We start from the raw sequence: 12402 nt of genomic DNA on the forward strand, positions 1-12402 counted from the left end.
TCAGCTGTCCCTGAGACTTCTCTGAGCTTTGCTGTGGTCCTTATTTAAAAATAATTGCACCCTTACAAAGCAGCAGGGCCCCAGTGGGCACTGAGTTCCTCCTGAACGCCAGACCCTACCTGAGGAGGGCGGAGCTGGGATTCTCCAAGTCTCCCTGGGGCCCAGGGGACTTTCCCCAGGTTGCCCAGCTGAGAAGTGGCTCAACCAGTACTGGACATGGTCTGTCTCTTTCCTGTGTGGGAAAGAGAGCCCCAACCTGTGCCCAGCTGTCACTTACGGGATGTTTGTCAAGGTTGGGAGGAAGAGAAACATCGGGACAGAAAAAACAGTGACCTCTTCTAACAAGGGGTTGGCAGAGTCACTGGTTTCCACCAGCTCCCCTCTGAGTGTCTCCTGCGTCTCTCCCCCTCCAAGGCTGGATGGCAGCAGAGGATTCCTTAGAAAAGGGTCTCTGGAAATGGCGATGTTGTAGAGAAACACGGCCTGTGAGCCATCAGTTAGCCACAGCACCCAGGCTGGGGCATTGCCAGTTAAGGATAAATTTCTGGCTTGGAGGATCCAAACTAAGTCAGGGCTCTGATTCTGAAAATGGCCTCAAAGTAAGCAATTCCTCGTTGTGTGAGCTGGAGCTGGTTCTCCTTCTCTGTCCCTCTTCCCCCATAGCAGCAGAGCCTGAAGGGATACAAATGCCAAATTAAGTCTTTGACCTACATCATGAAGGCTGTTGTCCTAAAAAACAGGCATTCTTGTCTCTCTTGCCTTGGGCCCTCTCCACACTTCTGCTTTATTTCCCATGCCAAGAAGACATGGCTGAGGGTGATTGTGGGGTGGCGGAAGGCTGGGCAGCCATCTGCCTTGAGCTCCATCTCCCCAGGCCTGCAGAGCTCTGAGCTTAAAGGCGGTGTCATCTTCACGTCTTTTTGCCCTGTCCCTCGGCCTCGTGGAAGCAAGGAGCAAAGCCTTGCCCAGGGGAGATAAAACAAGAGTCACCTTGTCGTCGTCGTCCTCTTCTCCCCCTGCACTTATTCTGTGCCCAACATGGTTTATTTATTTTTCTCGGTGAATTTAAGGTTTATAAAGAGGATGCCCTTCCTTCTGCGGGAACTAGTGTTCTCTTCCCCCTGGACCTGGAAAACTCCTATTCATCCTTCTGTACCTGGCCCTGGAGCCCCGTCTTCCATGAGAAGATAACTCTGCGCTTTGGGTCGCTACATTCCCAGGGCTCTATTTTGGCCTGCACAGCACTTACACACCATTGCTGTTTATCTTCTCGTGTGTGAGCATGTGTGTGTGTGTATGTGTGTGTAGACTGAGCCCTCTGAAGGCAGGGATGGTGGCTCCCATATTTATTTCTGTGTCCCCAGTCCTACCACAGTGCAAAGCACAGCACAGAAGCTAGGTTTGTGTGTGCAGATGGATGAAGGAATGTGTACATGGGCAAACCCTAACTCAGTTGAGAGCTTGGGCTTCAGTTGCTCAGCTCTAGCTTGGAAGCTGGAGCCCTGAGTCTGTAGCACTCAACACGAAATGCAGGCAAGCTCTGCGGCTCTACACACACAAGGAATCCATATGTTGGCAAATCTGTGTCAAGGTGGAAAAAGCCCAGCCTTTGAATTTGATAGACTCCAGTTTGAATCCTTACACTGACTTTTCCCAGCTGGTGGCCTTGGGCAAATTACTGCTGCCGGTGCCTCAGTTTCCGCATCTGTAAAATGACCATAGGAACATTTGCTTTGCCTGGTTTGTTGGAGAGAAGAAAGATGATGTTTACAAAGCCCCAGCACATAGTCATCTTCCCATGAGAAGCAGCAGTTATTGTGATTATCTTTTCTCTGAAAGGGAACCCTTCTTACCGTCTCCTGGGGAGCAGTAAAAGCATTTGTGGCAAGGATACAGTTATTTGGAGGCTTCTCTTCTCTCGGGTTTTATTTACTTTCTTGCAGGAAAAGGGCCTTGAGCAGGACATGTCAGTAGACCTGCTGGCTAGCCCAGCCCTGCCTGGATTCCCAGGAAATGGGCAGGATTGGTGGGAGTTGTGGGAACGCATCGGGGCAGGAAAACAAACACCTTACTCACGGGGGACTCCCCTCCCTGGGCCGATAGGGCACTGCCACCTTGTGCTTCCTGTGTCCCCGTCTCCCTGGTGGTTGAGCCTCCCCCTTGTCCTGTGCAGGGAGCCCGGTGGTGATCTGTGGCCTTTAGGTCTGTGTTCCCACCCGAGCCCCCCCCTCTTCCATCGTTTCCCTCCTGCATTTATGGAACACTTAATTTATGGGTGCTGGGGGTGGGGTGGGGCAGCGTGTGTGCTATGAGCAAGATGTGGTGCTGGAGACAGGCACCTACATGTGGCTCCTGAAGATATCTGGGTCCTGGTAACTGGAACCTGTGAAAAATCACCTTACTTGGCAAAAAGGGTGATGCTGCAGATGGGATTAAATTCAGGGCCTTGAGATGGGGGTTTTATCTTGGATTCCCTCATAAGAGGGAGACCGAGGGATATTTGACTGCAGAAGAGGAAAAGGTGATTTGATGATGGAAGCAGAGATTGGAGCACTGTGGCCAGGAGCTTCGGAATGCCGGCAGCCTCTGGGAGTGGAGGAGGCCAGGAACGGATTCGCCCCTGGAGCCAGCCCTGCCCACACTTGACTTTAGCCCCTGAAGTCTTACCCTGGGCTTCCCACCTCCAGAGTTGTCAGAGAATAAACTAAGCCACTGGGTTTGTAGCCATCATTTGTGACAGCAGCCACCGGAAGTGGATCCATGCATCTCTGCAATACCATGTGCTGTGTAGACCCCTTCCACACTGGCGAAGGTGGCCGAGTAGGTCAGCAGTTCAGAGCAAGAGCCCTGGACTCCCAGTGCCATGGCTCAAGCCCGTCTCCACCCTTCACCGGTGGAGGGGCCTCTTTTTGCAAAGGTGTTTCTGAAGCCCAGTTATGTCATCTGTAAGATAAGGATAATCATTTCCACCCCATGGGGAGTTCCAGGCCTGGACCGCAGTGCGTGCTCTCAGCACCTTCCTGCTGCCCCTCGTCGCTGCCTCCTCATTAGGGAGGAGAGCACTGGGTGCTGGAGAGAACGCAGCAGGACCTCCAAGGACATGGCTGTGTCCAGAGGGGTTTCCTCGGCTGAGACCTTCAGAGAGGAGGCCCAACAAGGCATTTTGTTGTTTTGGAGTTTTACTCGCTCCTGACCCTCCCGGGGCACTGCGATCTGCAGGAAGCCCTATTTTCCCCTCAGTAAGCTTCTCGTGAACATACCCACTTTCTTGTATGCAATAGGCACGTGCTTTGTCCCTGGCCAATTGCTGGGTGTTGGAGGTACAAGGAGATCTGTCCTTGCTTCCAGGCTGGTGGGAAGGACAAATCTTTAGAGAGACCATTACAGGCCAGAGTGTGAGCAGCATGACTGTACAGGTGAGCACAGGGTGCAGTGAGCCCCAGAGGGCTGCTGCATCCAGATTTCACCAGCAGGACATTGGAAGGCTCCAGAAGGTTCCAGAAGAAGCAACTCGCTGTCATAAAAACCCATGGCTCTTCAGGACCAGGCTTCACTGCAGGTGACTGTTCCATTTCTGACTGTCCCTATTGCACCCGTGGCCTCCTTGGGGTGCAGGCTCCTTCCCCGGGGCAACAAGCTTTGATGCCTTTCCAGTTTGTCAGTTGCTGACTTGCTTTATAAGAGGACTGACCCCCTTGCCTTCTGATGAGTCACCTACTGCCATTCCCTGGGGTCCGGAAACAAGGCGATGCCAGGCAGTAGGGGGAGGCCAGGCTGCTCACCACAGTGCTTCTAGGGACTGGGGCTCTGCACCCCGAGAGATAGGAGCTATTGTGCCCATTTCACAGATGGTGCACCCACCTGTTGGCCTGCTACTGGGTGGAACACCCATTCTCCCCTCCAGTCCTGCACGTGTGTCTGGAGGTGCTGCTTTGCATATGGGAAACTGAGGAACAGAGAGGCTGATTATCCCACAGTCACGGAGCCAGTAAGAGCTGATCCCCGATTTGATTCTGGAATTTATGCTTTTTTGTTTTGTAATAGTGTTTTTTCTGTTTTGTTTTGTTTTCTTTTGTTTGGTTTGGCTTGCTCTAGGCTGTTAAGTGCCCCCCCCCCCATCCTGGAAATACATTTGGCTTTGCTATTTTTGAGTCGTCACTGCCTGTTTGCATTCCTGAGGCCAAGCCAGTGGAAGCTGGAAATGAGACATCTGGGTCATAAGAAGAGTCTGTCCGAAGGGCACATGTCAGTGCGTTTTAGCAGAAATACAAGCTGGGCTAGCTGAGCCCCCAGAGTGGCCTGAGGGTCGTGGGCGGCCCCCAGCCATCCCCGATTCTCCTCTCTGTCCCAGAAACTTGAGCTCTCAATCCTTGTGCCCCACTGGGGTTTGAGTCCCCTCAGGGGCTTGGGACACTCAGTTCTGGCCAGTTCCCGCCCCTCTTGCAACATGACGTCAGGTGCTGCCCGTGCCTGTGTTGGTGGCTCAGAGCTGGGCAGAGCGTCGAGCTGAGCACAGTTCCCTGTGTTTCCATTTGTGAGCCGTGGAATAGGGCTCGTGGGCGCGGTGGCACTGCAGCATGAGGTGAGGGGTCACGGCGAGGCTCTGTTTGCCAGTGGGAGAGGGATGCACCTGCCACAGGGCGGGAGAAAGCATGGCCGTGGCAGAAGGGGGACGCATGTCACTGCCAGGCAACTCGGTCGGAGGCTATCCCGACGAAACCTCTCCTGCACCCCACCATGTGGGCTTTGCTGTCCCCATTTCTCAGGTGAGCCAACCCCGAGCCTGAGAAGCTGTGTCTGCCCCAGGGCACCCAGCCACAGGGCAGTGGAGTGGGTCCTTCTGATTCCCAAACCACCCTCTGTCAACGGCTTGAGGATGCTGTAAGAAGCAGCTGAGAAGCTTACAGGAAAGTGGAAGAAATATACAATAAAATGGTCGTCAGCTCTATTAATTAAATGAGAAAAAATATAATGGGTCTGAAGACAGCAGGTGTACTTCTGTGCGGCTGGTGGCAGTTGGAATAATGCCTTGAAATGGGTTTTGTTCATGTAGTATGTGAAAATAGCCTTGATAATGTCATGCATTTGACTCAATGATCTCATTTCTGGGTTTTATCTTTCAAAGAAAGAAAGAAAAAATACCATTTTTGTGAAATTGTCTATTGAGTTATGACTTTTCCTTAACCTTTTATTATGGAAAATTTCAAAACATACAGGAAAGTAGAGAGAAGAGAGTAATGAGCAATTATAAATATTTGCCTTATTTATCATTTAAAAAAATCTTAAAGTAAATTATAGACATCATGACACTTCACTTCCAGATATTTCAAGGTTGCTTTTTTTATGATAATAAAAAATTGGAGCCAGACATAAATGGAGAATGGGCAAGTAAATTATAAGACATCCACGTGGTACAATATTATGAAACACTTAAAATTATCATTGTGTGTTCAGAGATAGATTGTGGTGATGAACGCATAACTATGTTATCGTACTGTGGACAGTGGATTGTATACCATGGATGATTGTATGGTGTGTGAATGTATTTCAATAAAACTGAATTTAATAAAAAAAAATTATTGTGAAGTTCCTGTTATAAGCTTAGAACTCTATACTTTCCCTTTATATGATTTACCATAGTTTCTTATAATCCAATTGCTTGATTATTTCATTAATATCTGTTTCCCCTACATGGTTGGCAGGGCTAGTGTCGGTTTTGCACATTGTTTTGTCTCTACTGCCCAGCACATGCCTGGTATATAGCAGGTGCACAATAAAAATTGTTTGAGTAAATAAATGCTGAGTGAACATTGAAAATTTCTGCTTATATATCCAGTGAACAAGCCAACACATAATCTCACAAAAGCCCAATGTAAAAATATGTGTCCATGCAGATGACAGCACTGGGAATTTCAAATGTTTATATTTGGCTGATGGGAAATAGTGCTTTGTTTTTTTTTCCCCTTGCTTCATTTCTTTTATTTGTAGTCATGTGGTTGTACCAGCAAGCAAGCCCATAACTGCCAAGATGGGGAAAGCTGCCACGGCTGTGTGCTTTCTACTTGTTTTGTACAGGTTAGTAGAAAAGGAACAATGGGCTTGAAGCATGAAGAATTGATTTTGAAATTATCACTGCCCGTTACTAGCTGTGCCTTTGTAAGCAGTCACTGAACCTCTCTGAGCTTCGTTTCTTCAACTGGAAAATGTGACAGTGGTGTCTGTCCCTCTGCATTTCTATAACTAAATGAGGTAATGAATGAATCACTGAGTGTGAAAGCACATTGTAAAATGCTCCAGAGCTAACTGCTCCCCATCCTTCTCATCAGGATGCACCCAACCCCCTCGTGCCCAGGAGAGCCCTCCAACTGCCAGGTCACCAGCTGGGCTGGAGAGTGAACCAGGAGCTGCGCAGAGGAGCACACAGCAGTTAGGGTTTTCTTAGATGCTCCAGCAGAATATCCTTGCTGATGGTACGAGCCAGGAGGTGATGTCTAACTAAGTCAGTGCTTCTGCTCCGTGCACCATCTTACTAACTGATCAATCCATCGGTCATCCAGTGGGCATTTATTGCACTTGCTACATCTGGGCTATGCATTCTTTAGCTTGAGGTTGCTGCCAAAGCCACCCAGACTCTGGATTTGTAAGTGGCATCAGAATCTGTGGACATTTGGCCAGTGGTCCCTAGAGTCATATGGAAGGTAAAGACAGCTCAGCCGGAGGAAGAGGGAGCACTTCACTTATTTCCCAGGAAGAGCTCTCAGTAGAAGGATGCCGGCCAGGTTTTCTCCTCACCCTTCTTCCAGAGGATCTGGTCAAGGTGTTGGAGCCCATTGCAAAAATAATGCCTCAGGACCGTGGCTTGGCTTGGGTTGATGGAGGACTGATTTGTCTCCTGGGTCCTGGACCATGGTCCTTACCCATCCATTCTCTCTTGATTCTGCGTCAACCCTGCTGTGCGTTCATTCATGCATTCAAAATATACTCATCGTCCGCCTACTCGGAGCCCAGGCTCTGCCGGGCACTGGGATACAGTGGTGAGAAAGGCCAAGCTGGCTCTTGCTTTCAGAGAGCTTCCAGTCTGTAATGCAGGGGAGAGGCAGACGCGGGGGAAATAAGCAATTCAAATACTTACAACTTCTGTTGAAGAACCACACTGGCTGCTGGGGAAGAGAGAACGCTAGACTCAGCTTCCCTGGGAGAGATGGCCGTTTTCCAGAAGCTCTTGAACAGGGAGGAGCCTGCTGTCTGAAGGAAGAGAACAAGGGCTCTCCGAGGAGCAGGATAACATTTGCAAAGGTCAGGATGAGGGGTTTACACTTTATTGTAGTGCCTGCTAGGTATTAAAGAATTGAGACTAGTCTTCCTGGTATTGCTTTAAAGCCCAGAGTTTGTCAGTCTTGGTTTTCTCACTCCCCTCAATCTACTGACATTTTGGGCCAGATGTTTCTCTGTTGTGAGGGGCTGTCCTGTGCATTGTAGGATGTTTAGCAGCATCCCTGGCTTCTATCCACTGGATGCCGGGAGCATCTCCCTCCCATTCTTGACAAATATCAAAAATATCTCCAGGCACTCCCAAACTTCCCACGAGAGAGGAGCCAAAGTTGCCCTCCGTTGAGAATCACTGTTTTAAACTAGCGCATCCCAACATTTTCAACACCAGAAATCCCTTTTCTTGGTCCTTCCTCCCCATAAGGGAGTTTTCCAATCAGACTTCATTTGGTATTTATTGCCCCACTTTCTTAGCTGAAAGTATATCCATTTGTCAGGATTTCTAATGTGTGTTACTAGACTCACTTGATGTAAGTCTGACTAGTATCAGAGAAGGTGGTATGTTAGGGATATCTGTGGCCCTAGTGAAAAGAAATGTGCAGCTTCTGAGAGGCTTTTTGACCAATGAAAAGTAATCTCCCCATTGAGGAGTTCTGAGATCTTGGTTGGAACCACTGATATCAACTTTCCTTTCACTGTTAAGGATTTGGATTAATTTTAATGAAGTCCAATGAAATCAATGTTTTCTTTAATGGATGGTAATTTTGGAGTTTTATTTAACAAGCCTTCACCAAACCCAAGATCACATTGCCCAAACAGAGGTCATCTAGATTTTATTCTACATTATCTTCTAGCAGATGTTTAGCTCTGCATTTTATATTCATATCTGTGAATTTTGAGTAGATTTTGCTGAAAGTTGTAAGGTCTGTGTCTAGATTCAGTTTTTATTTTTTATTTGTTTATTAATTTTTTTTTGCATGTGGCTATCCATTTATTCCAGCCCCATTTGTTGAAAAGACTGTCCTTTCTCCATTGAATTGCCTTTGCTCCTTGTCAAAGATCAGTTGCCTATATTTGTGTGAATCTATTTCTGGGCTTTCCATGTTGTTCCATTGGTCTGTTTGTCTATTCTTTCACCAACATCCACACTGTCTTCATCACTGTAGTTTTATAGTAAGTCTTGGAGTTGGGTAGTGTCAGTCCTCTGACTTTGTTCTTTTTCAGTTTTGTTTTGGCTATTCTGCATCTCCTTCCTCTCCATATGAACTTCAGAAATAGTTTGTTGATATCTACAAAATAACTAGCTGGGATTTTGGTTGGGATTGTTTTGAATCCATAGATCAAGTTAGGAAGAATTGACATCTTAATAAAATTCAGTCTTCCTATCTATGAACACGAATCTCTCTCCATTTCTTTAGATCTTTTAAGGATTTGGAGCGACTGTCCATGGAAGGTCCCATCTAGCTCCAGATTTCTCCAGGAGTCCTCATCCCTCACCTCCCCATTTGGCCATGTGCAGGGTTAGCTCATTTATTCAGTGCTTACTGTGTGCCTGGCACTTCAGAGGGTGCAGTGAGCGAGCAGACACTGTCACTGCACTAGTGGGGCCTCCTGCAGTCAAATGGAGGACACAGACGACAGACAGCAGGCAAAGGAATAACTAATCTAATTTCCTGCTGTGGTAAGTGCTGAGAAGGAGATGCAGCATGTTAATGGGTTCAAGGGTTGTGTCTCTGGAGTAAGAGGACCCGTAAATATTCAGGTCACCCTTCCGCAGCCCCTCTCCTCCCGGTCAGCCTTGCACGGCCTCCTTCAGGTTCACTGGTACATGCATCAACAGGGCCCACTTCCTGTTAGCTACCTGCACAGGCATGAAACCCTTTATTGCTTAGAGGAGCATGCTCCGTGGCAGCCTGTGTCCCTCTGCAGAGCTAAATGGGGGGCATTTCTGAGACATTTGTGAAGCTCAGTGAGAGGAGGCCCTTTAAGAACCTCAAACAACTCAACATGACCTGGTTGGCAAAGCGCCCTGGGAGGGCTGGGCAGGTCCCTGGAAAGACACTTACTGTTCTGCAGTGAGGGACTATGACAGTTCCTCTCTCCTTTGCTAGTATCTTCAGCCAAGGACTCCGAACGCAGACGAGACTTGGTAGCTTTTGCACCTTTCTGTGCCCAGGCCCTGTGTCGGGGAGGGGAGGCTTGAGCTCTGCTTTCCAAGCTGCCTTGTCTGCCCTTCCCCTTGGCCCCTGGGGATTCTTGCTTCCTCCTGGCCACAGTGGAACACTATTTCTTCCTTCTGCCTTTGTTCCCTGCGATCCCCCTGGCCGTTGGTGTGTGAAATTGTAGCTGCTTGGCAGCGTGTTCCCTGAGGTTGCCGTGCACCTACACAGGTCTTTGCAACCCCTCTGCCCTTCTCTCCCACTTTTTCTGTACCTGGCCAGCCGCTGAATTCGGGCCTTTTTGTAATAGAATTCAGAGAACTGTACCCATTGGCTGCCTTAGGGAATGCACCCTATCACCCCTCTTCTCCTTTATTTTATTTTATTTTTGGGGGGTGGGGGGGGGCTTTATCTCGTTAGTTAAAAACCTTTCAGTGTCCCCTTCCCCCACCCCTGCACATTGTCCTTAGTTAAAGCCCTGCGCCTTTAAGGGCTTTCCCTTGCTTCTAAAGCCCACCGGGTGGGTGCTGCTTCCCCTCAGCTGGTTGGGCTGCAGGGCTGCTCCATCCGGGCACTGAGATGAGCAGGCACCTGTGGGGGCAGGTGTTCTAGGCTGGAGGCTGTTGTAGTGATCCGGGGCCTGGTGGAGAGATCAGGAAGACTGATCAGACTCCAAATATATCTCAAAGGTAGGATTTGCTGGTGCATTGGATATGGGGGCTCAGAAAAAAAGATGATCCCAAGGTTTTTATCTTGAACAACTTGAGAATGAGGTTTTCATTTATTGATGTGGGAGAATCAGCAAGAGGAGTGGGCTTGTTCGTTTTGTGAGTAGTGGTCGTTTGATTTTGGGATTTTTGTGTGAGAGATGTTCATCAGACTTCCAAGTGGAGATGTTGAGGAAGCAGTTGGTATGTGAGTCTGGAGTAAAGGGATCAGTTACATATTTGGGGATCATGTTATCTAAGCTTTGAAACCGGGTATGGTCAGCAAGAGAGCAAGTGTGGACAGAGAGACGAGATCCATCGGGCTGTCCAACACACATCAGGGTCTCAAAAACCATCATTGTGTGTGGGTGGGGGGAGCATGTGCTCCTCATTACTCAATGCTGCCTCTTTGCAAAACCAAGTCCATCCATCTCCTTACTTTTTCTGGAAGTGATAACAGATGGGGCCTCCTATTTATCTGACTGATGCTGCAAGTCCTGTGTCTCAGCCCCCCAGTGTTCTGGGCAGCAGAATGGCTCCAGCCTTTCCTTCTCCTGTGTCAGGAATTGCTTATCCCAGCATCCTCTTTCCAGGCCATTTTCAGTTCCCTTAACCTCCAGCCCTTTGAAGCCACTTAGAGTCTCTTGATACCGAGTAATTCCATTTATTAAACATGTGGAGCCTTCTTACTGGCAAGCGCTGATAAAAATAGTTCTGCAGCCCAGAGGGACAGGGTCATTTGAAGTTAGTGACTTGAAAAACCCTCAGTGTGAATAATGAAAAGTGCAGGAGAATGGTGATGTGCGTACCCTCACCCTCTTTGTTCCTTGTTTTCTTAGCAAGAAGGAATGTTTAACCCATATTTTCCAAGAACTGTGTAGGTGGGTTGCTGGAGACAATTGATTTTTAGGGAAGTATTGTTCCTCTGGATGTGGAAACGATGAGGCAAAGAATAACATTGAGCAAGAGTCGTCCGGATGACCAGGCTTGGGCTAATTATGGTGACAGTGTTGCAATGTGTTCGGGTCATCGTGGAGTAAGAGGCATCTCTTATCCCCAAGTTGGATTTTGCCCTGGACCCAGGGTAATCTTCACAGCCTTGCTCTAGCTGCATGTCAGATGCATCATCTACTTTCTAAGGCTGTGACTGGTTCTAAAAGAGAACAGGTGAAGGCCTCTGAGTGAGGAATATCAAGTTCTTGTTCTGATCCTGCCACTAGGTTGCTGTGTTACCTTAGTCCAGTCATCTCACCTCTCTGGGCAGCCATGCCTTCATCTGAGAGCAGTATGGGCTAGGTCGCCTCTGAAGGGTGAGACTGTGGAGCCTAGGAAGATGCATACTCTAAACAAAGGGGCCAGCCCTCGCTCAGCTCGCAGCTAGCTGTTGCGTTGTAGGAGTGTGTATCCAGGGCTGCCAAATTAAATTTTGGCCTCTGTAATGTAATGGAACTTCCTGAATATCCTGAAAATATTTACAACACTCTATGGGCAAAACCTATTTTCAGATATCCCAGAGGTCTTCAGTTTGCATCTCCATGTGGATGCCTTGTTACTTATGGGTTTTCACGGGCTGAGGGCCAGGAGGTGAGGAGAACTCTTTTGGATTATTTTTTTTGTGAAATCACTACAAGTATTTTTAAGGAACTGGAGGAGCAAAGCCAGAGTGAAAGCTGGATCACAAGACCACTGTCGCCTAGAGACCTAGGGCAGGGCAAGGCCTCCCTCTCCTTGTAAGTGGGAGTAGCCCGAGGCAGTGGACTTGGTCAGCTGGTCACCTCGGGAGTCAGCCCCAGGTCCAGCACCAGCCCTGTCTCTGGCTCTGTGGACTCTGTTGGATTCAGAGCTGGAGGGAATCAAATATTTGAAGAGCTGTATTTTTTTTCCCACTCAACAATGTATCTTGGAGATCTGTGTGTTTGTGTGTGTGTATGTGTGCATGCTTATACACCTCCTTCTTTTAAACTGCTGCAGAGTGTTCCATAGTTATGTGTTTTTTTTTTTTCAACTTTATTAATAGCCATTTTTGCTTTTATCTATTTTCCCCCTTTATTTCCTATTTCCGCTGACGTCATGTCATGGGGCCATAGAATTTTGTTCACTCACGCTTCCCTCCATCCTTCTCTACTTTCTTTCCTCCCTCTCTCTTTTTTCCTTCCTTTCTCCCACCCTTGCATCCATCCATCTTTCTGCCCATCCCTTCATTAAATCTACCATCCCTACAGGTGCAGGTCTATGGGGCAAAGTCCTGAGCCCTGGGTCAAGGAGCT

Source organism: Choloepus didactylus, chromosome 14 (genome assembly GCF_015220235.1).
Source record: "Choloepus didactylus isolate mChoDid1 chromosome 14, mChoDid1.pri, whole genome shotgun sequence".
Taxonomy (NCBI): Eukaryota; Metazoa; Chordata; class Mammalia; order Pilosa; family Megalonychidae; genus Choloepus; species Choloepus didactylus.